We start from the raw sequence: 24,428 nt of genomic DNA, 5'->3' as shown, positions 1-24,428 counted from the left end.
CTAATTTGCTTATCGTTTCCTTCTTTATAGTCAGGTCATTCACCCTTTCTGAGTTTATCTTGGTATAGGGTGTGAGATGTTGATCCAAACCTAATCTCTCCCATACTGTCTTCCAATTTTCCCAGCAGTTTTTATCAAATAGTGGATTTTGGTCCCCAAAGCTGGGATCTTTGGGTTTGTCATATACTGTCTTGCTGAGGTCACTTACCCTGCGTCTATTCCACTGATCCTCCTCTGTCTCTTAGCGAATACCAAATTGTCTTGATCACCACTACTTTATAGCATAGTTTGAGATGTGGGATTGCAAGTTCTCCTTCCTTCGCATTTTTTTATGATTTCCCTGGATATCCTTGATCTTTTGTTCTTCCAAATGAACTATGTAATGTTTTTTTCTAATTTAGTAAAAAAGTTTTTTGGTAGTTCGATGGGTATGGCACTGAATAAGTAAATTAATTTGGGTAGGATGGTCATTTTTATTATGTTAGCTCATCCTACCCATGAACAATCAATGTTATTCCAATTGTTTGGATCTAGTTTTAATTGTGTGGAAAGTGTTTTGTAGTTGTGTTCATATAATTCCTGTGTTTGTTTCGGCAAATAGATTCCTATGTATTTTATATTGTGTAGCGTGATTTTAAATGAAATGTCTCATTCTAATTCTTGCTGCTGAGATGTGTTGGAGATATGTAGAACTGCTGATGATTTATGAAGGTTTATTTTGTATCCTGCAACTTTGCTAAAGTTGTAGATTATTTCCACTAACTTCTTGGTTGATTCTCTAGGACTCTTTAAGTAGACCATCATATCATCCGCAAAGAGTGGTCTCCTCGTTGCCTATTTTAATACCTTCCATTTCTTTTTCTTCTCCAATCCCTACAGCTAGTGTTTATAGTACAGTGTTAAATAATAGAAGTGATAAAGGACATCCTTGTTGCACTCCTGATCTTACTGGGAAGGCTTCTCTTTTATCTTTTATTGGGAAGTCTATCTCTTTTAACTAGATCTATTTTTATTTTGGCTTTATCAGATATCATGATTGCCCAATAGATTTGGCTCCATCCTCTTACTTTGACCCTATGTGTATCTACATTCCTCATGTGTGTTTTTTGTAGACAGCATATGGTAGGACTTTGGATTCTAATCCACTCTGCTATTCACTTGCATTTTATGGGTGAGTTCATTCCATTCACATTCAGAGTTATGATTACCAGCTGTGTATTTCCCAGCATTTTTATTTCAATTTCAATGAATATACAACTTGAGTATTTATCTCCAACCTCTTTACCCTTTGGAGTGTATTATTGTTCTCCCCCCTCCTCCTATGTGCTTCTGTTGTGACATATATATTTACCCCCCTTCATTTTCTTTTCCCATTTCTTTTAGTATTAAGCTCTAGCTTTATATAGACATACACATATGTATGTATTTATGCATACATATATCTATATACATATTTATGTCTTGCCATTTCATCCTATACAGTTTTTCACTGTTCCCTTTAAGTATAATTCTTCTAGCTGCCTAGGTGATAATAACACTTGTTAAGCGTTACCAATGACTGATACATATTTTAACGTATTGGGTCTCTTATCAAAAAGGGTTTTTTTTGTTTTTCTTTTTTCCCTCTTTCTTAATTACCTTTTGATTTTTTGATTCTTTTGATGCCTGGGCATCAAATTTTCTGTTCAGGTCTGGTCTTTTATTTACAAATGCTTGGAATTCTTCTATTTTGTTGAATGACCATACTTTCCCCTGTAGGAATATAGTCAGTTTTGCTGGGGAGTTGGACCTAGTTCCCTTGCTTTCCAGAATATCATATTCCATGCCTTTTGGTCCTGCAGTGTAGATGTAGCCAGATCTTGTGTTATCCTCACTGTGGTTCCATGATATCTGAATGACTTCTTCTTAGCAGCTTGTAATATTTTTTCCTTGGTCTGATAGTTCTCAAATTTGGCTATAATATTCCTGGGTATTGTCAGTTGGGGATTAAGTACAGGAGGTGATCTGTGGATTCTTTCAATCACCACTTTTCCCTCAAAATTTCTCAGACTTATGAATGTTAGGGGTTTCCCCCATTGGGGAATCTTCTACTTAAAAAAATTCCCTAGCAGATGGTGAGAACTCTACTTGAGTGTGGGGGCTCCTAGCTATGGGAGTGTCCCTGCTCCACCCTACTTAAGACTGCTTTAGGAAAGAAAACTGTTTGCTAAACAATGAAAGTACTTTGATCCATGCTTACGGAAGGGACAGGAAGTTCTTTGAGTCATGACTGTTTTAGAATTGATACAATGGGATACTAAGTACCTATAAAGGTGGGGCAACTTGTAAACTACTTAAACCTAAAAGGGTGATAACTTATTCAGAGGTTTTTCTTAATGAAATTTGTCGACACAGCAGCATCTTTTCCTGACTTACTAAAGATATTAAAACTACTCAGCTGTGAATTCAAAATGGGTGGTCCTTTAGAAACATCTATAGTGATTGGTAGATGTAAGGACTTAGGGGAGGTGACAGAGGAAATTTTGCCCTTAAAAATAAGAGCTTGGATCTCATTGAGGATCTGGATTTCTGATTCTCATTCTGGAGGATCTCATTCTGAGAGACTCATTTCCTTGAGGACTGATGCTTGAGGGATCTTTCATTGGAGATAGATCTCTTTGAGAAGTGCTCTTGGAGGAAATCTCATTCTGAAGGAGAGCTCCTTGAGGAGCTCCTCTGAGGGGCTCTGTCCCTCTGTGGTAGGAGCTCTGGAGGCTCTTGAGAGAGGCCCTTTGAAACAATCTCTGGCTGGAAGACTCTTTGAGGAAGAGACACCTGGCCTGGTGTGTCACTAGTATCCTTGTTTATTCAGACCTTGTGGTGAATGCTAAAAAATTGACTGATTTCTCTTTTAAGACTCAGGTCTAGGCCATATTGGCTTGAGGCCCTTCATACTTATTCCTTTCTTCCTTTCTCTCTCTCTCTTTCTTTGATTACTCATTGTATTGTTAATTAAAATCTCTATAAAACCCAATTGACTTGGGTATTTGAATAATTGGGAATATTTCCCTGGTGACCACCTTATATTTGATTTTAAACCCAAGACACTGTAGTGAAACATATTTCTGCGGTCAAATTTACTCACCCTCTCTTATATCTATCACAATTTATATCTTCCACTATTTTAATCACTACAGTTTAAGACATCAACCATTTTAAATCTCACACATATTTTCCTCAATTTTTTCATTCTTTAGATTTTGCTTTATAGTGTCCTGCTGTCTTGTGCAGTCAATTGATTCTAGTTTTTGTATTCTGGTTCTTAAAGACTGGATTTCATCCCTGCCTTTTTGGTCATCCTTCTCCTTGTGGTCTGATTTTCTTTGGAGGTCATCTTTCATCCTCTTTACCTCATCTTTCATCTTCTTTGCCTCCCTCTTTGTGTTGGCAAAAAATTGGAAACTGAGGAGATGCCCTTCAAATGGAGAATGTCTGAACAAATTGTGGGATCTGTTGGTGATGGAATACAATTGTGCTAAAAGGAATACTAAACTGGAGGAATTCCATGTGAAATGGAATGACCTCCAGGAATGGATGCAAATGAAAGGAGCAGAACCAAGAGCACATTTGTACAAAGAGAGTGATACACTCTGGTACAATTTAACATAATGGACTTCTCTACTAGCAGCAATGCAATGATCCAGGACAATTCTGACTTATAAGAACACTATCCACATCTAGAGAAAGAACTGTGGGAGTAGAAACTCAGAAGAAAAACAACTGCTTGATCACATTGTTTGAAGGGATTATGATTGTGGATGTAGACTCTAAACGATCACTCTAGTGCAAATAATAATATGGAAATAGGTCTTGATCAATGATATATGTAAAACCCAGTGGAATTACTCGTTAACTACAGGAGGGGGGAGGGAAATCAGGTAATCATGGGAAAATAGCCTAAATTAACTAATTTAATTAATTAATTAGACACTTGATGGTAGCTAATATTGATGACTATTATTCTATTGGTTATCTTGGTGTTGCCCTTCTCAAGATTTGTCCTTTGTAAGCCCTCTAAGGAGTTTGATCTGTAAGCTAACTCTTATGTAATTGATTAAGAATATATGGAAAAACCTGATTGATGTAACTTATAGATAAGTGATCCATGGGGGAGTGGGCACTCCCCCCCCCAAATCAAAAGGGGGGAAAATTGTGAGAAAATTGAGATTTGGAGAGGAAGCGGTTAATTGTGGGAATTGAGTGAACCACACTGACTCCATCTTATGACTCAGTTCTGCAGCTAGCTCATTTTCTTTTCTCTTCAATCATGGGCCCAGTCCAAATTCTGTCTTGTGACAAAGGTTTATTCAGTTATGGGAACTGAGAAAAACCTTACTGCATTGTTTGAACTCAGCCTCTCATGGAGTGGAGACAGCTTATTTGCCAGTCTGTCTATAATCTATTGATCAATCTGTATGTCCCTTTCTTTCCATCAATCTTTTTATTTATAACTTAACCATCAGTTCCTGTGGGAGAGAAGGAAAAGGTGAGTCAACAGGAAGTAACCATGGATAATTAGAGGGGGAGAAGGAAGATACTATTAGAGAAAAGAGGAAAAGGTGAGATAAGAAGAACCATAGGGAATGATTGGAAAAAGAAGGAAGATTGCATTACTCAGGGGAGGAAAAGGTGAGACAACAGAAAGGAACCATGGAGAATCAGTTGGGGAGAAGGAAATCAGCATTAGACAGGGGAAATTGATTGATAGATAACATGGAAAATGAGTGGGGAGAGAAGTAAGATACCATTGGGGAGAGGGGGAAAACTTGAGATAACTGGAAGGAAACATGAAAATGATTTGGAAAAGAAGGATAATATTAGGGAGGAGGGGAAAAGGTGAGTCATAAGGAAAACACCACAGGAATGGAGTAAGGTGGAGAAGGAAGATACCAATGGGGGAGGAAGGTGAGGAAACAGAAAGGAACCATAGAAAACAAGTTGGGGGGAGGAGAAGAAAAATACCATTATGGAGTGGAGTAAAACGGGAGACAACAGGAAGAAATCATAAAAAATAAGTTGGGGGAGAAGGGAGTTACAATGAAAGGGTGGGGGAAAGTGGAGACAACAGGAAAGAACCACAGGGAATAAGTGGAGGAGAGAAGGAAGATACCATTAGGGAAGGGGGAATGGTAAGATGACCCCCCCCCCAAAAAAAAGAACACTGGAGAATAACTGGTGGGAGTAGGAAAATACTATTATGGAAGGGACAAAATGCTGAGACAATAGAAAGGAACCATAGGGAATAACTGTGGGAAGAAGGAGGATACTATTAGGGACTGGAGAAAAAGGTGAAACAACAGCAAGGAACAAAGTAGAATGAGTGGGAAGAAGGAAGATACCTGTAAAGAGAACAGTAAAAGGTGAGACAACTAGAAGATATTATGAAGAATAAGTGGGTTGGGGAAGGAAGATATCATTTTGGAGGCTAATAAAAGGTGAAACAACAGCAAGGAACCATAGGGAATGGGGGGAGAAGGAAGATAGCAAAAGAGAAGGGAGGAAAAGGTGAGACAACAGGAAGGATCCATTAGGAATAAGTGGGGAGAGAAGGAAGATACCATTAGGGAGGGGAGATTGCTAAATTATAGACAGGTATATAGATGGATGGATGAATAGATAGTTGGATGAATAGACTCATGATTGACAGAGTATTGATTGATATACAAAATGACATTATATATGTTAGATTGCTAGGTTCATAAATTATAGATTGATAGATGAGTAGACTGATAGATTATACAAAGATGGATAGATGATAGTGACAGAAAGACAGACAAATGGAAGGATTAATAGATAACATATTGATCAATTGATTGCTTGATAGATGGATAGAGATTTCAATAAATTGGTATATTGTAGATTGATAAATGGATAGAAAGATTGGTAGATTATATATAGACTGATGGATAGATGGATAGACAAATGGATAAATAGATGGATGGAGAGATAAGTGATGGTTAGGTAGAGATACAGCTGAATGAACAGATAAATTGATGACTAATTGACAGATTATTAGATTGGTTGATAGATTACATATTGATTGATAAGTAGATAGATTGACCAATAGATGTATGATAGGTCAATTGAAATATTGATTATAGATTGATCGACAGGTGGATGGACAGATAGATGGAAGTATGGAGAGATAGAAAGGTGACATATTGAATATAGAAAGATTGATTGATAGATGGATGGACAGAAGAACTGACGGATAGATTGATGATTGATTACTAGAGTATTGCTTGAATAAGAGATGTCATATTGATTGATCAATTGAGTGATGGATAGATATATCATATATTGATAGATTGGTTCATTTATACATTATAGATTTATTGGCAGATTTTTGGAGAGATTATTAAACTATAGAAAGAAATGGATAGATTGAATGATAGATTATAGACAGGCTGATAGAGGGATAGTTAGATGGATAGAAGAATATGTGGGAAGCCATCAAGCCCATGCTGTCTGACATGGTTATTCATGAGTTCCAGAGTTGCAAAGCGATTTTCTGGAAAAAATAAGGCAGCCATGGAACCCCCCTCTGTGTGACTTCTCTCTCTAATGGAATTGTTACGATTATTGTTCTCTCCCCAATACAGGAGAAATAATATGAGAGCAAATCCTTATAGGGTTAACACACATATCCCACCTTAATCCCCCCAGATTATTACTTTAAAAGATTATGTTCCCAGAATTAAAACCTAAAGATCACTACCCATTAGCCCCCTCCTTTCCCTTTCCACAGAGTTACATTTACTCCCATTATAAGCCAGGAAAGCCAGGAACATCAATCACCTTTTAAGCCCAGGTTGATAGAACATACTTTGTTGGTTTGTTATATTACAATAGCCAGAGCAACATCTCCAAGTACTGTGAATTTTAGATTTTCTAAGCCCTGATTAATTTTAAAAATCCTAACAAACAGGAATAAAAACACTCCTGCTTAAGGATTAAGTATTGAGGAAGTATGGCCTTTGACAGACATGTGCTAGCAAGTGGCAAATAAGAAAACAACTGACAGATCCCCTAGGCTGTCCTAAATCAAGCTTAAGCTACCATGGGTACACATGAAATGCAGGAAGTGATGTAAAAAAAGTCTATATATTCGCATCACTTCTTCTTGCCGGTCTCATTTTGGCGGTGGAGGCGTTGAGCTGAGTTTCTCTTGCGGAGATGTTGGGTTTGGCAGTGGTGTGGCTTGTGCCAGCGTGCTTGGCATCTTGGCGTACTTGCAGCTCTTGTCTGGGTTTGGCAGTGAGCGTCCTTGGTGAGGTGACTGGGAGATGCTCAGTAGCGTGGGTCAGGTGAGGCGTCTTCCCTGAGCTCTCTTGGAGTTTAGGCTGATTCCTTTTTCTTCTCCCTCCTAAAAGCACTATCCTCTTAGGAGGCCCCTTGTCTTGGAGTACACCTCGTGGCTGAGTTCTCTGAACTTCCCTTGGCTTAGGCAAGACCGGAGAAATGTTATACCCCTTTCCCTTTCTCTTCTTCTTAATTCCTTCCCTCTATATAAATTAAATCACCATAAAATTACCAAAATGACTTGAGTATTTTTATTGGGATTGAATTAAATCCCTGGCGACCATTGGTATAATATATTAGTCAAAAAAATTTACCCCTTATAGTACCCGAGTGAAACACAAGGAAAATGTGACTTGAAAATTGAGGAAAACCCCAAATCTAGTCTGATTTAAACTACCCTCCTACCCTGTACCTAGCTATGAAATGTTTTGTTACCCATCTCCTAAGTAATTGTGATTGATTGTGAAAGCTGACCAAAAGTAACAATGATTCTCTCCTTAGGTCAAGAGGGACTAACCTCCAAATCCCCCTACTCATGTCAATTATCTTCATCTCTGTTGTAGCAACAATGCTTCTTGACTACTCCTTAGGCTTCGTGTCTTTTAGGTTATATGGAAACATTTATGTTGAAAAATGATTGTGCACCAAGAAAGTATGTACTTGCTGAACCTATAAAATAAACCAACCCCTGTGCCATGCCAGAGCACTGTGTGATGCCTGACATGGGATTGAGTATACAGTGCCTCTCATCTATTATTCGACCAAATTGTCACACTTCGACAGAAGGACCTTCCCCTCTGAAAGTCTGCTAGCTTGGCTCTCAAAGGGAATAGACAGATAGAAGGTTGTATGGATTTATTGATTGAGTATTGATTGATTCACAGATGTGTAGTTATATAATAGATTGGGGGAGAAGATTAGGGAGGGGAGATTGATTATAGACGGATAGATGGATGAATGGAGACAGATGGACAGTTGGATGGATAGATTCATGCTTGATAAGAGTATTTATATATTAAATGACATATATTGTTTGATAGATGGAAGGTATATGATAGATTGCTAGGTTGAAAAATTATAAATTGATAGATGAATAGAGTGAATGATAGATTATACATAGATGATTGATGATATATTGATATGATTGATGATAGACGATGGATAGACAGGAAGACTGATGAATTGAAGGATTAATAGATTATAGATTGATCAATAGATTGCTTGATAGATTATAACTAGATGGATGGATATATCAATACATTGATAGATTATAGATTGATAAATGGATAGAAAGACAGATTGGGAGATGAGATAGACTGATGAATAGATAGATGGATAGACAGTTACATGGATAGGCAAATGGATAAATGGATGGATAGATAAATGATGGGTAGGTAGACATACAGATGGATAAAGTGATGACTGAGAGATTATAGACGATTAATAGACAATAATCTGTTTTAAGGTATGATGATTTTCATTTGTTCACAACAATATTTGTGGAATGGAGAGATACTTCTTTGGGAGCCATCCAGTGGTCTCTCTGAGGGTGAGGGCATACTCTGTCTAGATGTGATGATCCAGTCGAGTAATGGAGATAAGAGACACTGTGTGCTCAGGCCCACGTGCACAGGTGTTACACAGTGTTCTGCCATAGCACGGAGGTTCGTTAATTATATAGGCTGGTGATTACATACTTCTTTGGCAATCAATTTTCTACATATGTGTTTCTATGAAACTTAACAGACATGAAGTCTAAGGAGATAGTCAATGAAACATTGTTGCTATAGATGAATGACATAAACAGGTTAGTTCTCCCTGACCTAGGAGAATCATCGTTACTTTTGGTCAGCTTTCAAAATCAATCACAATTACTTAGGAGATGGGTAACAAAACATTTCACAGCTAGGTACATGGTTAGAGGACAATTTAATGACAGACCAGATTTGGAGTTTTCCTCAATTTCCAAGTCACATTTTTCTTGTGTCTCACTGGGGTACTTGGAGATGTTGCTCTGGCTATTGTAACATAACAAACTAGCGAAGTGTGTCCTGTCGATCTGGGCTTGAAGGGAGTGAATGTAACACTGGAGAGGGAAAGGAAGGGGGGTAATGGATAGTGATCTTTAGGTTTTAATTCTGTGAATGTAATCTTTTAGGGTAATAATCTGGGGGGGGATTAAGGTGGAATATATGTTTATTCTATAAGTCTTTGCTCTAATATAATTTCTTTTATATTTGAGAGAGAACAATAATCATCCATTATTAAGGGAAGTTGAAGAGAGAGAAGTCAAAGCGGAGCCAGTGAGGGTCTCATTCTCTGGGGGCTGCCTTGCAGAACCCATTTCCCCAGACTGTGACCTAGTCAGCCACTGAGGGTATGATGGCCTCCAGCAATCTTTTGTAGAAAACTTTGTTTCAGTTTAAGAAAGTCAGTTTCTTCATTTTCTTAGAAGCTTAAATCACTTATTCCCAATGTGTTCAAAATACTTCACCTATGTTTTTTGTGTTAATTATTTAACATTTGCTTTCAACTTTTTAAACTCTTAATTGGAAATCTGCATTTCTTTCTCTGAGAATCCTTATTATACTATCAGAGGGAACAATAAATCTATGCCTTACCTCATCTGTTGTTTATCACCCATTTCTTAGATGGTCTCCTTAACAGCCATTAATCCAAGAGGTCCACTTTGGCTAGAGATTGAAATGTCCTTACAGTAGTAGAAAGTCATAGCTCAGTGGTAACAAGATCTAGCCTCAAGTCAGGAAGACCCAAGTTTCAATCTGCAGAAGGCAGCTGTGAATAGAATCCCAATCATTTTCTTAATTTTTTTTTGTATATGTACTAGTAATAAATTTCAATTTGATTTAATCATATCATTAGCATCGCTGTTCAAGGGTCCCACTTGCCCATGCCCAATTATGCATGTTTCCTTCCTCCTTCCATGTACATGAAAATGAATACATTTCTAAAGTTTTTAAATATTGTCAACTGTGGAATGTAGTTGCATAATGTGATAGAAATATGTTTCAAGGTAGGATGCTTTTTATTGGTTTATAATAATATTTGTAGAATGGAGAGACCATTTCCTTGTAGAATGAATTGTGATTTGGTTCTATGAAGGTATATTTTGTTTCTTACTTTTTTTATAAGGTTGACTTTTTTTTCAGTGTGCTTGGAATTCTTAACATACATATGTGTGTGTGTGTATATACATGTTGCTCTGGCTGTTGTAACATAACAAACCTGTTCTGGAGGCAGCTGAATAGCTCAGTGCATTGAGAGTCAGGCCTATAGACAGGAGGTCCTGGTACAAATGTGGCCTCAGACACTTCCCAGCTGGGTGACCCTGGGCAAGTCACTTAACCCCCATTGCCTAGCCCTTACCACTCTTCTACCTTGGAACCAATACACAGTGTTGATTCCAAGATGGAAGATAAGGGTTTAAATAACTTATAGATAACTCATTAAAAATCAGAATTGGGCAAAGGGAAGCTGCCAACTTCTTAATTCAAAGAGACTTAGACAAAGAGAACTAAATACAAAAAAGGAAAAAAATAAAAGAGAATAGGAAACAAGAGTTATTTTTTATTATTTAAAGAATTATTTATTGTTGTAAGTTATTTTCTTTCATGAATTCTAAGTATAGGAAAGTAGTTTCCTTTTTGATTCTTCCTTTCTTTAACCTAAACAGGATAAACTTGCCTCTACCTAAAACCATCAGCAAACATTATCTAAAATGGGCAAAACTAGAAGCCTGCCCAAGAAAATCACCAATACTATTCAATATTGTACTAGAAATAGTAGCTATAACAACAAGAGAAGAAGAAACTCAAGCAATTAAGATAAGCAACGAAAAAATAAAGCTACTGCTCTTTGCAGATGACATGATGGTTTACTTTGAGAATCAACCAAAAATTAATCAAGAGTTAACAATTTTAGCAAAGTGGAAGGATATAAAGCAAACCCAAGCCATTCATAAGGATTTCTATATACTACCAATAAATCCCAATAATGAAGAGGTAGAGAAATTCCATTAAAAATATCGAGAGACATATAACACACCTGGGAGTCTACCTGTCAAGATAAACTCAGAAACTACATGATCATAAGTACAAAATACTTTTGGAAAAACATTTATTGCTCATAAATTAAAATGACAATTCCATCTGAATTATTTTACGTATTCAGGGCCAAAGCAATTAAACTCTCCAATTCTGCATCTATCCTCTCTCTTCTCCCTGCCATCTTCCATCTCTTCATCCTTCCTCTATATCTCTACATCTCCTTTCTATACCCATTTTCCTTCTTTCCCCTCCTGTTCTCTCCTCTTTTTATCTCTCCATCTCTTGTCTCCACCATCTCCATGTATCTCTTCTCTCTTCCTGTCTTCTCTCCCCTCCTATTTGTCTTTCCTCTCCCCATCTCTTCTCTCCTCTTCATCTATTTCCCCACCCCTGTTCTCTGCTATCACTCCATCCTCTCCATCTCTATATCTATCTTTATATCTCCCCTGTTCTCCTCTCTTATTTCTCTGTAATATATAATTATCTCTTCTCTCCTTTATATCTATATCTACCTCTCCTCTCTATATCTATCCTTTACAGTACTTGAAGACAGTTATCATGTTCCCTCTTGAGTCTTTTCTTCTCTTATCTAGCCCTAACATGGCTCTCCCAAACCTGGTCATCCTCTTGAGAACACGATACTGCAGATGTAATCTGGCAGAATACAGACAAAACTGAAAATTACTAAACAACAGCAGCATCCTACAATTATTATGCTAAAAAGGTACTATAGGACTGGAAAAATGCTCCAAATCAGTACCAACTAGAAAAATGCAAATTAAAACACCACCTATCAAACTGGTAAGTATGACAAAAAAGGAAAAGGGTAACTATTTGGAGGGAATGATGGAAAATTTAGACACTAATACACTGTTGGTAGAGCTGTGAATTGATGCAACCATTCTGGAGAGCAATTTGAAATCATGCCCAAAGGGCCATAAAACTGTGCATATCTTTTGACACCTCAATAACAGGTCTGTATCCCAAAGAGATAAAAGAAAGGGGGAAAAGCCCTGCTTGTACAAAGATATTTATAGCCGCTCTTTTTGGGGAAGCAAAGAATTGGAAACTGAAGGAATGTCTATCAGTAGGCGAATGACTAAACAAGCTATGGCATATGATTGCAATGGAATAGTATTAAACCATAAGAAATGACAATCAGAACAATCATTAAAAATACCAGAAAGGGCAGAGTCAAAATGGTGGTGTAGAGGCAGCAAAAGTTCAGACCTCTGAAAACCCTTCCATACCGATTATAAAACAAATGCTCCTAGGGGACTGAAAACCATACCTAACAACAGGACAGAGCCAAGGAACCCTCTTGCTGGACTTAAAAGGTATGCCCCCCAAAAGCCTGAATTCCAGAACACTCTGGTTTAAGGGGAAGGAAGAAGGAAGGTCCCAGGACCCCTCCCCAACCTAGAGTGCTGAGCCTCTAGCACTGTCTGGAATCTCTCCTCGGGCAAGGGCATTAATTTGGAGGGAATACCTTGTGGGCAAAGCTGTGCCAGGCTCAGGGTTCTGAACATAGGTGGTGGGGAAGCAGTTGGAGAAGAAGTGCAGAGCAGGCAGCCTAGACACTCCATATTGCCCTCCCTTTCCAGAGGTTTTGGCCTCAGGGCACATCCAGCTCTGTAAGTTCAACTCTGCTGGCTTAATCTTATCAAGTTTTTAGAGGGCAAGGAAGCTCAAGCTCCAACTCCCCTCCCCCACAGACTGCTCTGAGAGCCTTGCTAAGCTCCAAGGGTGAAGGTTGACAGAAAAGCCCAAACCCACAGATCCAATAATGAGAGGAGCAAAAGTGCAGGCAACTACAGGGGGGGAAAGAATGGGGCAAATATGAGCAAAAAACAGAAAAAGAAAAAAGAAATTACAAATGGCAGTTACAAATGACAGCTTCTATCCAGGCAATGTAACAGGAGAATCAAGGAACACCAAGCAAAAACACAAAAACTCCAGCGAATTGGACACAGGCTTTGGAAGAACTCAAAATACAATTCAAAACACAATTAAGAGAGGCTGAAGACAGGGGTCAGCTGGGTGGCTCGGTGGATTGAGAGCCAGGCCTAGAGATGGGAGGTCCTGGGTTCAAATATGACCTCAGACACTTCCCAGCTGTGTGACCCTGGACAAGTCACTTCACCCCCATTGCCTAGCCCTGACCACTCTTCTACCAATACACAGTATTGACTCCAAGATGGAAGGTAAGGTTTAAAAAAAAAAAGAGGCTGAAGACAACTGGGAAAAGAACATAAAAAGCAAGAGAATTCATCTGGAAACAGAAAATAGTGTCTAGAAAGCCAAAATTAATCAGCTTGAAAATGAGGTAAAGGAGATGAAAGATCAGAAGGAGAAGGATGATCAAAAAGCCAGGGATGAAATTCAGTCTTCAAAAACCAGAATACAATTTATAAGCAAGCGACTTCACAAGGCAGCAGGAAACTATAAAACAAAATCAAAAGAATGAAAAAATTGAGGAAAATATGAAACACATCTCATTCACAAAACAGATTTAGAAAATCATTCCAGGAGAGACAACTTAAAAATGATTGGTCTACCAGAAGACTATAACAAAATAAAAAGCCTGGACATCATCCTACAGGAAATTATACAAGAAAACTGTCCCAACGTTCTAGAACAAGAGGGAAAAGTGGAGATTGAAAGAATCCACAGATCACCTCCTGTACTTAATCCCCAACTGACAACACCCAGGAATGTTATAGCCAAATTTGAGAACTATCAGACCAAGGAAAAAATATTACAAACTGTTAAGAAGTCATTCAGGTACCGTGGAACTGCAGTGAGGATAACACCGGATTTGGCTGCATCTACATTGAAGGATCAAAAGGCATGGAATATGATATTCTGGAAAGCAAGGGAAGTAGGTCTACAACCAAGAATCAGCTTCCCAGCAAAACTGATTATATTCTTACAGGGGAAAGTATGGTCATTTAATAAAATAGAAGAATTCCAAGCATTTGTAAAGAAAAGACCAGACCTGAACAGAAAATCTGATGCCCAAACACAGAATCCAAGAAAGGGGGGAAAAAAGAAAAACAAAACTTTTTTTAAGGGACCCAATAAGTTAAAATGATATGTATCTGTATAAGAAAAGAGGATATTGGTAACTCTTAAAAATTGTTATCAACTGGGCAGGTAGAAGAATTATACTTAGAGGGAACAGTGACAAACAATATAGGATGAAATGCCAAGACATAAATATGTATATAGACAAATGTATGCATAAATATATGAATATGTATATATAATATACAACTAGAGTTTTAAAAAAGAGGTTAATACTGAGAGAAATGGGAAAAGAAAATGGGGTAAATTTATATGTCACAAAGAAGCACATGGAGGAAGGGAGGAGAACATCAATACACTGGAAGGGTAAAGAGGTTGGAGATAGGAAATACTCAATTCTTACATGCATTGAAATTGACCCAAAGAGGGAAGAACAATCAAATACATTGGGGCAGAGAATTAATTTGTGCCCTATAGGGAAGTAGAAGGATAACAGACAGACTGGTGGGGAGGGAGAGGGTGGGGGGGTAGTTTAAAAAATGTCAGAAAGACTTATATGAAGTGATGCAAATTGAAATGAGTGGAACCAGAAGGATGTTGTACACAGTAACAGCAATGCAAGGATCCAGAAAAACTCCAAGAGACTCACGAGGAAAAAAAAAGCTATCCACCACCATAGAAGGAACCAATGTAAACTGAATACAAATTAAAGTATACCATTTTTCACTTTATCTCCTTCATGAAGTTTTTTTTTGGTATAAGTCCCCTGAGAAGTGTTCTTTAAATGGAATAGATGAAATCTCAAAGGGTATTTTCCATTATTAAGGGTTTCCTGAAATCATACTCAATGTCACTGCCAGGGAGACAGTATTATTTATATCATGCCACCTACCCCAACCATTTTTGCCTCCCATGACTTATGGAGGATAATGATGGCTGCCTTTACATGTGTACAGGACAAACATGTTAAAGACATGTTTCATTCATTCTGAGACATCAATATATATATAGCAATATTCTTACAAAATTACTACTTTCCCAGCACTCAATTGAACTTTCATGATTTACTCCTTTACTTCTCAATCAGCTATATAAATTCATATCCTTGTACCATACACTAATATTCCAACAAGAACTCTGAATTCTATCTTTCTCTTCTATATTTATCTCCCCATCTCTCCTCCCCTCTATCTCTTCTTTCATCCTGTCTCCTTTCCCCTCTGCTATCTCTGTATTCTATCTTTTCTCTTACTATCTGTGTTTCCCAGCTTCCCTACTCCTGTCTCTTCTATCATCTCCCCTATCTCTATTCTCTATCTCTTCCCTCCTCTTGCTATATCCCCTCTCTATCACTGCATCCTCTTCCTCTATCTTTATATTCTATTTCTTCCCTCACTACCTATCTTTCCTCTCCCTTATCTCTATTATACTCTAGGTATCTCTCTACTCATTTCTCCCTTCCCCTTTATTTCCCCTCCCCTCCTCTATGCTCTATATCTCTTCTCCCCTCTGGCTACATCCCCTTTCTCTATCACTCCATTCTCTACTCTATATCTATCTCCCCTCTCCACTCCTCCTCCTGTCTCTTCTTTATACTTTGTTTTCTCTCCTCTCTATATCTACCTCCTCTGTTTTCTATAATCCTACGTCTATCCTATTCCACTTTTCTCCCCATCTATCCTTTATCTCTCTCCTCCTCTCCTGAATCTATCTCCATCTCTACTCCTGTCTCCTCTCTATATATCCTATTTACTCTCCCCTATATCCCCTCACGAATTCTCTCTCCTCTCCTCTCTACTGTCTTATTTCTTCTCTATATCTATCTCTTTCTCCCCATACATGTTTTCTCTATTTATCCTTTGTCTCCCCATCTCTGATTTCTTCTCTACCTGTCTTCTCCTCTCCATTCCATATGTATCCTTTCTCTCTCCCTTTCTGTGACCTCTACTTATCTTTTCTCTTTTTCTCTGTAACTATCTCCCCATTTCTCTTCTCTGCTAGCTCTCTTCCTTTATCTATATTTTCTCTCCTCTCTACTTCTGTTCTCATATCTATCTCCCCTGTAGACATGTCTCCCCAATGCCTATCTTTCTCTCCTATAACTATCTCCCCTCCTTCCTCTATCTTATATCTATTCTCCAATTCTCCCCATCTACCTCTCCTCTCCCCTAATCCTTTCTCTTCTATCCTACCTCTCCCCTCATTTCTATATCTCTACTCTATCTCCTCTCCACTATCTCTATATCTCCACTCCTCTCTATAGCTATAATCTATCTATCCTCTTCTCCCCTCTCCTCTATCTCTATATTCTATCCCCTACCTGTCCTCTCCTCTCCTTTATCTATATACTCTATCTCTTCTCTCTTCCCCATCTTTCCTCTCCCTCCTTGCTATATCTATACCATTGTCTGTCTCCCCTACTGCCTCCTCTATCTCTCGGTTTGTAACTCTTTCTCTCTTCTCCTCTACCTGTTCTCTATATCTCCCTTCCCTTCACTGTCCTCTGCCAAAGTGCTGAATGATGTGAGGAACACCAAGATAATTATGACACTCAACACTGCTGATGCAGAATCACAGATAAGGAAGCTGGAAGGGACCTTGATCAGCTAGTTTGAGGTTGTCCAATTCCAAGAGAAACTGGGACCACTGATACCTACATAAGAATCTTGGCAGGCCATATGTTCGGAACCATCAAGCCACCAGAAAATGAAGCCCCCACTGATCCCCCCCTCTGTGACTTCTCTCTCTAAGTTCTTTCACTAATGGATTATTATTGATCTCTCTCCAATACAAAAGAAATTATATAAGAGCAAAGACTTATAGAATAAACATATATCCCACCTTAATCCCCACCAGATTATTACACTAAAAGATTACATTCACCAAATTAAAACATAAAGATCACTACCCATTACCCCCCCTCCTTTCCTTCTCCACAGAGTTACATTCACTCCAATTACAAGCCAGGCACATCAATCACCTTCAAGACACACTCCACTGCAGACCAAAACCAGAAAACATTGCCAGGTGCTTTAAAGAAACACAAGAAAAATAGAACTTGTAAATTGAGGAAAACCCCAATCTGGTCTGTCATTAAAAAACCCCCTGACCCTGTACCTAGCTACAGAATATTTTGCTATCCATCTCCTAAGTAATTGTGATTGATTGTGAAAGCTGACCAAAAGTAACAATGATTCTCCTTAGGTCAAGAGGGACTAACCTCCAAATCACCCTACTTATGTCATTTATCTCCATCTCTGTTGTAGCAACAATGTTTGGTTGACTATCTCCTTAGGCTTCACATCTCTTGTTAAGTTCTATGGAAACATGTATATAGAGAACTGATTGTGTGCCAGAAAAGCAGGTACTCACTGAACCTATAAAATAAACCACCTCATGTCATGGAAGAACACTATGTGATGCCTATGTATGTGGGACTGAGCACATAGTATTTCTCATTCCATTATTCAACCAAAATTGTCACACCTAGAAAGAGTGGACTCTGGACCCTCAGAGAGACTGCTGGACAGCTCTCAAAAGCCACACATTGGGACTTCTGGGTAAACCTGGCGGCAGTCTAGAGGCAAGACTCTTCCTCTCCTCAGCACCCACCAAAATAGACTACCTCAAAAGACCTAAAAAACCAAATTCATGAGAACGAAGGGACTCTACATTAGGGCGCAGCATTGAAGGTATGTGGGATTTGAGCATTTCCACACTATAAGGGGGTGAAAAAGCTCCCACCAAAACCGCAAGTTGATCTACCCTCCCCCACCCCACCTATGGAGCCAGAGTCAGAGCCAGTGCACGCCAGAATCAGTGAGAGAGGGGCACCTCTAGAATAAGGGGAACCTCTAGGTCCTTGGGAGCTGACTAAGACCACCAAAGAGCATCTAAATCCATTGGGGTCTTGAATTCTATCTTATCCTACAGGGAAAGTGAAAAGGGAAAACTAAGGGGGGTAGAGGAGAAGCAGTACAAAAAGGGAAGGAAAGGGGGTGGGGAGGTAACTTAACAGACCCTAAAAAAACAAGAATTGAACAAAACGGGAGGGACCAGAAAGGGAAGCATATCAAGGGAGGGGATTAGGGGGATTGATTAGAAGTAAACCACTGGTTTAAAAAGATATAGCAAAAGAAGAAAGTACAGAACTAGGAGAGGATATAAAAAAGCTAGGGAATATGCAAGTGACAATCATAATTCTGAATGTGAATGGGATGAACTCAGTCATAAAACGAAAACAAATAGGAGAATGGATTAGAATCCAAAATCCTACCATATATTGTCTACAAGAAACACACCTGAGGCGGGTGGATACTCACAAAGTTAGAATTAAAGGTTGCAGCAAAACCTATTGGGCCTCAACTGATAGAAAAAGGCAGGAGTTGCAATCATGATATCAGACAAAACCAAAGTAAAAATAGATCTGATTAAAAGGGATAGGGAAGGTAAATACATGCTGCTAAAAGGGAGTATAGACAATTAGGAAATCTCAGTAATCAACATGTATGCACCAAATGGTATAGCATCCAAATTTCTAAAAGAGAAACTAGTGGAATTGAAGGAGGAAATGTATAGTAAAACTATACTAGTAGGCGACCAGAACCTATCACTATCAAATTTAGATAAATCAAATAAATAAATAAGAGGTAAAAATGTGAATGAAATCTTAAGAAAAATTAGAGTTAATAGATATATGGAGAAAAATAAATACGGGACAAAAAGGAAAACAACTTCTTTTTAGGAGCACATGGTACATTCACAAAGATTGACCGTGTACTAGGTCATAAAAACATGGCAAAAAATGCAGAAAATCAGAAATAATAAATGCAACATTTTCAGATCATAATGCAATAAAAATATTATCAGAGTGGGGACATAAAGAGCCAAATCAAAAATTAATTGGAAATTAAATAATATGATTCTCCAAAATTGGTGAGAGAACGAATCACAGAAACAACTAATAATTTCACTGAAGAAAATGAAAATGATGAGACATCCTTTCAAAACCTATGGGATGCAGCCAAAGCCATACTCAGGGGGAAATTAATATCCTTGAGTTCATATATTAACATATTAGGGAGGACAGAGGTCAATGAATTGGATATACAAATGAAAAAACTTGAAAGCAAACAAATTAAAAATACCCAGAAGTAAACTAAATTAGAGAACCTAAAAATTAAGGGAGAAATTAATAAAATCAAAAGTGAAAGAACTATTGAACTAATAAATAAGACTAGAAGCTGGTATATTGAAAAAAACCCAACCAAAATAGACAAAGTATGGGTAAATATAATAAAAAAAGTAAAGAAGAAAATGTAATTAACAGTATCATAGATGAAAAGGGAGACTATACCTCCAATGAAGAAGAAATTAAGGCAATCATTAAAAACTATTTTACCCAATTATGACAATAAATATTCCAATCTATGTGATATAGATGAATATTTCCAAAAATACATAAATTGCCTAGACTAACAGAAGAAGAAAAAGAATTCTTAAATTATCCCATATCAGAAAAAGAAAATGAACAAGCCATCAAAGAACTCTCTAAGAAAAAATTCACACGGTCTGATGGATTCACAAGTGAATTCTATCAAACATTCAAAGAACAGCAAATCCCAATACTATACAAACTATCTGACATAATAAGCAAAGAGGGAGTTCTACCAAATTCCTTTTATGACAAAAATACGGTACTGATTCAAAGCCAAGCAGGTCAGAAACAGAGAAAGAAAACTATAGATCAATCTCCTTAATGAAAATAGATGCAAAAATCTTAAATAGGATTCTAGGAAAAAGATTCTAGCAATTCATCACGAGGGTTATTCACTATGATCAGGTGGGATGTATACCAGGAATACAAAGATGGTTCGATATTATGAAAAACATCCACATAATTGACCACATCAACAAGCAAACCAACAAGAATCACATGATTATCTCAATACACGCAGAAAAAGACTGATAAAATACAACACCAATTCCTTTAGAAAATGATAGAAAGCATAGGAATAGAAAGGTCTTTCCTAAAAATAATTAAGAGTATATATCTAAAACTATCAGGCAACATCATCTGCAATGGGGATAAATTGGAAGCCTTCCCAATAAGATCAGAAGAGAAACAATGATGCCTGTTATCACGGCTAATATTTAACACTATACTAGAAACACTAACAGTACCAATTAGAGAAGAAAAAGAAATTGAAAGTATCAAAATTGGCAATGAGGAAGCCAAGATATCATTCTTGGCATCATATATGATGGTCTATTTAAAGAATGCCAGAGAATCAACCAAAAGGCAGGTGGAAATAATCAACAATTTTAGCAAATTCACAGGATACAAAATAAAGCAGCATAAGTCATCAGCAGTTCTATATATCTCCAACACATCTCAGCACCATGAATTAGAAAGAGAAATTCCATTTAAAATCACCCTAGACAATATTAAATACTTAGGAATCTATCTGCTGAGAAAAACACAGGAACTATATGAACACAACTACAAAACACTTTCCACACAATTAAAACGAGACTTGAGCAATTGGAAAAACATTAACTACTCATGGATAGGATGAGCTAAGATAATAAAAATGACCATCCTACCCAAAAAATTTACTTATTTTGTGCCATACCCATTGAACAACCAAAAAACTTCTTCACTGATTTAGAAAAAAACATAACAAAGTTCATTTGAAATAACAAAAGATCAAGGATATCCAGGGAAATAATGAAAAAAAAAACACAAAGGTAGGTGGCCTTGCAGTACCAGATCTCAAACTATACTATAAAGCAGTGGTCATCAAAACAATATGGTCCTGGCTAAGAGACAGAAAGGAGGATCAACGCAATAGATTTGGGACAAGTGACCTCAGCAAGACAGTCTATGACAAGCCCAAAGATCCCAGCCTTTGGGACAAAAATCCAGTATTTGATAAAAACTGCTGGGAAAATTGGAAGACAGCATGGGAGAGATCAGGCTTGGATCAACACCTCACACCCTACACCAAGATAAACTCAGAATGGGTGAATGACTTGAACATGAAGAAGGAAACTATAAGTAAATCATGTGAACACAGAATAGTACACATGTCAGACCTTTGCGAGGGAAAGATTTTAAAATCCACCAAGACTTAGAAAAAGTCACAAAAAGTAAAACCAGTAATTTTGATTACATCAAATTAAAAAGATTTTGTACAAACAAAACCAATGTAACCAAAATTAGAAGGGAAGCAACCAATTTGGAAACAATCTTCGTAACAAAAACCTCTGACAAAAGTCTAATTACTCAAATCTACAAAGAACTAAATCAATGGTACCAAAAAGTCAAGCCATTCTCCAATTGATAAATGGGCAAGGGACCTGAATAGGCAATTTTCAGTTAAAGAAATCAAAACTATTAATATACACATGAAAGAGTGTTCTAAATCTCTTATAATCAGAGAGATGCAAATCAAAACAACTCTGAGGTATCACCTCACACCTAGCAGATTGGCTATCATGACAGCAAAGGAAAGTAATGAATGTCGGAGGGGATGTGGCAAAGTCTGGACGTGAATGCATTTTTTTTGTTGTTGTTGCTGGTGGAGTTCTGAATTGATCCAACCATTCTGGAGAGCAATTTGGAACTATGCCCACAGGGCGCTAAAAGGCTGTCTGCCCTTTGATCCAGCCACAGCACTGCCGGGTTTGTACCCCAAAGAGATAATAAGGAAAAATACATGTACAAGAATATTCATAGCTGCGCTCTTTGTGGTGGCAAAAAGATTGGAAAATGAGGGGATGCCTGTCGATTGGAGAATGGCTGACCAAATTGTGGTATCTGTTGGTGATGGAATACTATTGTGCTCAAAGGAGCAATAAAGTGGAGGAATTCCATGTGAGCTGGAACAACCTCCAGGAAGTGATGTAGAGAGAGAGGAGCAGAACCAGGAGAACGTTGTACACAGAGACTGATATAGTGTGCTAAAATTGAATGTAATGGACTTCTCCATTAGTGGAAATGCAGTGATCCGGAACAACCCGGAGGGATCTATGAGAAAGAACACCATCCACATCCAGAGGGGAAACTGTGGGAGTAGAAACACCAAAGAAAAACAACTGCTTGACTACATGGGTCCAGGGGGATATGATTGGGGATATGGACTCTAAATGAACATCCTAGTGCAAACACCAACAACTTGGAAATGGGTTCTGATCAAGGCACACATGTAATACCCAGTGGAATTGCGCTTCGGCTATGGAAGGGGTAGGGGAAAGGGAGGGAGGAATAGGAAATGATTTTTCTGACCAAGGAATGTTTGAAATGGACCAAATTTTGAAAAATTATGTTAATAAAAAGTAAATGAATGAATAAAGGGGCTACAAAAGGGGAGACATTTTTGTGACTCCCTTGTTAAAGGGAGACCCATCTCATGTTTCACCATGATTTATAACCTACAAGTGACAAAAGTTTCAGGTTAGCTTTACCATAACTTTTGTACTCGTTTTTGTTTTCCTTCTTTGGTTCTTTAAGTAACTTTGAATATTTGTGCTCATTGCTGGAAATTAAAAATGATATTCAATTTGAAAAAAAAAAGCTAGTGGAAATAATCAACAACTTTACAAAGTCGCAGGATACAAAATAAACCTGCGTAAATCATCAGCAGTTCTATATATCTCCAACACATCTCAGCACCATGAATTAGAAAGAGAAATTCCATTTAAAATCACCCTAGACAATATTAAATACTTAGGAATCTATCTGCTGAGAAAAACACAGGAACTATATGAACACAACTACAAAACACTTTCCACACAATTAAAACTAGATCTAAACAATTGGAAAAACATTAACTGCTGACGGGCAGGATGAACAAACATAATAAAAATGACCATCCAACCCAAATGAATTAATTTTTCTCCTGCCATACCAATCGAACTACGAAAAAACTTTTTTACTGAATAAAAAAAACCGTGACAAAGTTCCTTTGGAAGAACAAAAGACCAAGGATATCCAGGGAAATAATGAAAAAAAAATGCGAAGGAAGGTGGCCTTGCAGTACCAGATCTCAAACTATACTATAAAGCAGTGGTCATCAAAACAATATGGTCCTGGCTAAGAGACAGAAAGGAGGATCAGCGCAATAGATTTGGGACAAGTGACCTCAGCAAGACAGTCTATGACAAGCCCAAAGATCCCAGCCTTTGGGACAAAAATCCAGTATTTGATAAAAACTGCTGGGAAAATTGGAAGACAGCGTGGGAGAGATCAGGCTTGGATCAACACCTCACACCCTACACCAAGATAAACTCAGAATGGGTGAATGACTTGAACATGAAGAAGGGAACTATAAGTAAATTATGTGAACACAGAATAGTACACATGTCAGACCTTTGCGAGGGAAAGATTTTAAAATCCACCAAGACTTAGAAAAAGTCACAAAAAGTAAAACCAGTAATTTTGATTACATCAAATTAAAAAGATTTTATACAAACAAAACCAATGTAACCAAAATTAGAAGGGAAGCAACCAATTTGGAAACAATCTTCGTAACAAAAACCTCTGACAAAGGTCTAATTACTCAAATCTACAAAGAACTAAATCAATGGTACCAAAAAGTCAAGCCATTCTCCAATTGATAAATGGGCAAGGGACCTGAATAGGCAATTTTCAGTTAAAGAAATCAAAACTATTAATATACACATGAAAGAGTGTTCTAAATCTCTTATAATCAGAGAGATGCAAATCAAAACAACTCTGAGGTATCACCTCACACCTAGCAGATTGGCTATCATGACAGCAAAGGAAAGTAATGAATGTCGGAGGGGATGTGGCAAAGTCTGGACGTGAATGCATTTTTTTTGTTGTTGTTGCTGGTGGAGTTCTGAATTGATCCAACCATTCTGGAGAGCAATTTGGAACTATGCCCACAGGGCGCTAAAAGGCTGTCTGCCCTTTGATCCAGCCACAGCACTGCCGGGTTTGTACCCCAAAGAGATAATAAGGAAAAA

At 37.8% G+C, this 24,428-nt stretch overlaps 1 protein-coding gene across 6 annotated transcripts in view; it reads right to left on the bottom strand.

The window, feature by feature from the left end:
• The window catches only part of LOC103095951 (zinc finger protein 345-like), a 58,070-nt gene that overhangs the window by 7,142 nt on the left and 26,500 nt on the right, over positions 1-24,428 (bottom strand). For 3 of the 6 annotated variants that reach the window (XM_056808750.1, XM_056808751.1, XM_056808749.1), the window contains one exon: positions 9,963-10,137. The exons of the other annotated variants lie outside the window; for them this stretch is intronic. The gene's annotated coding sequence lies outside the window, so the exon portion shown is untranslated. The remainder of the gene's footprint in view (positions 1-9,962; positions 10,138-24,428) is intronic. 6 annotated transcript variants of the gene reach the window in all.

The sequence above is a fragment of the Monodelphis domestica genome, chromosome X (genome assembly GCF_027887165.1).
Source record: "Monodelphis domestica isolate mMonDom1 chromosome X, mMonDom1.pri, whole genome shotgun sequence".
Lineage (NCBI taxonomy): Eukaryota > Metazoa > Chordata > Mammalia > Didelphimorphia > Didelphidae > Monodelphis > Monodelphis domestica.
This window is presented reverse-complemented; position numbering and strand designations above follow the sequence as displayed.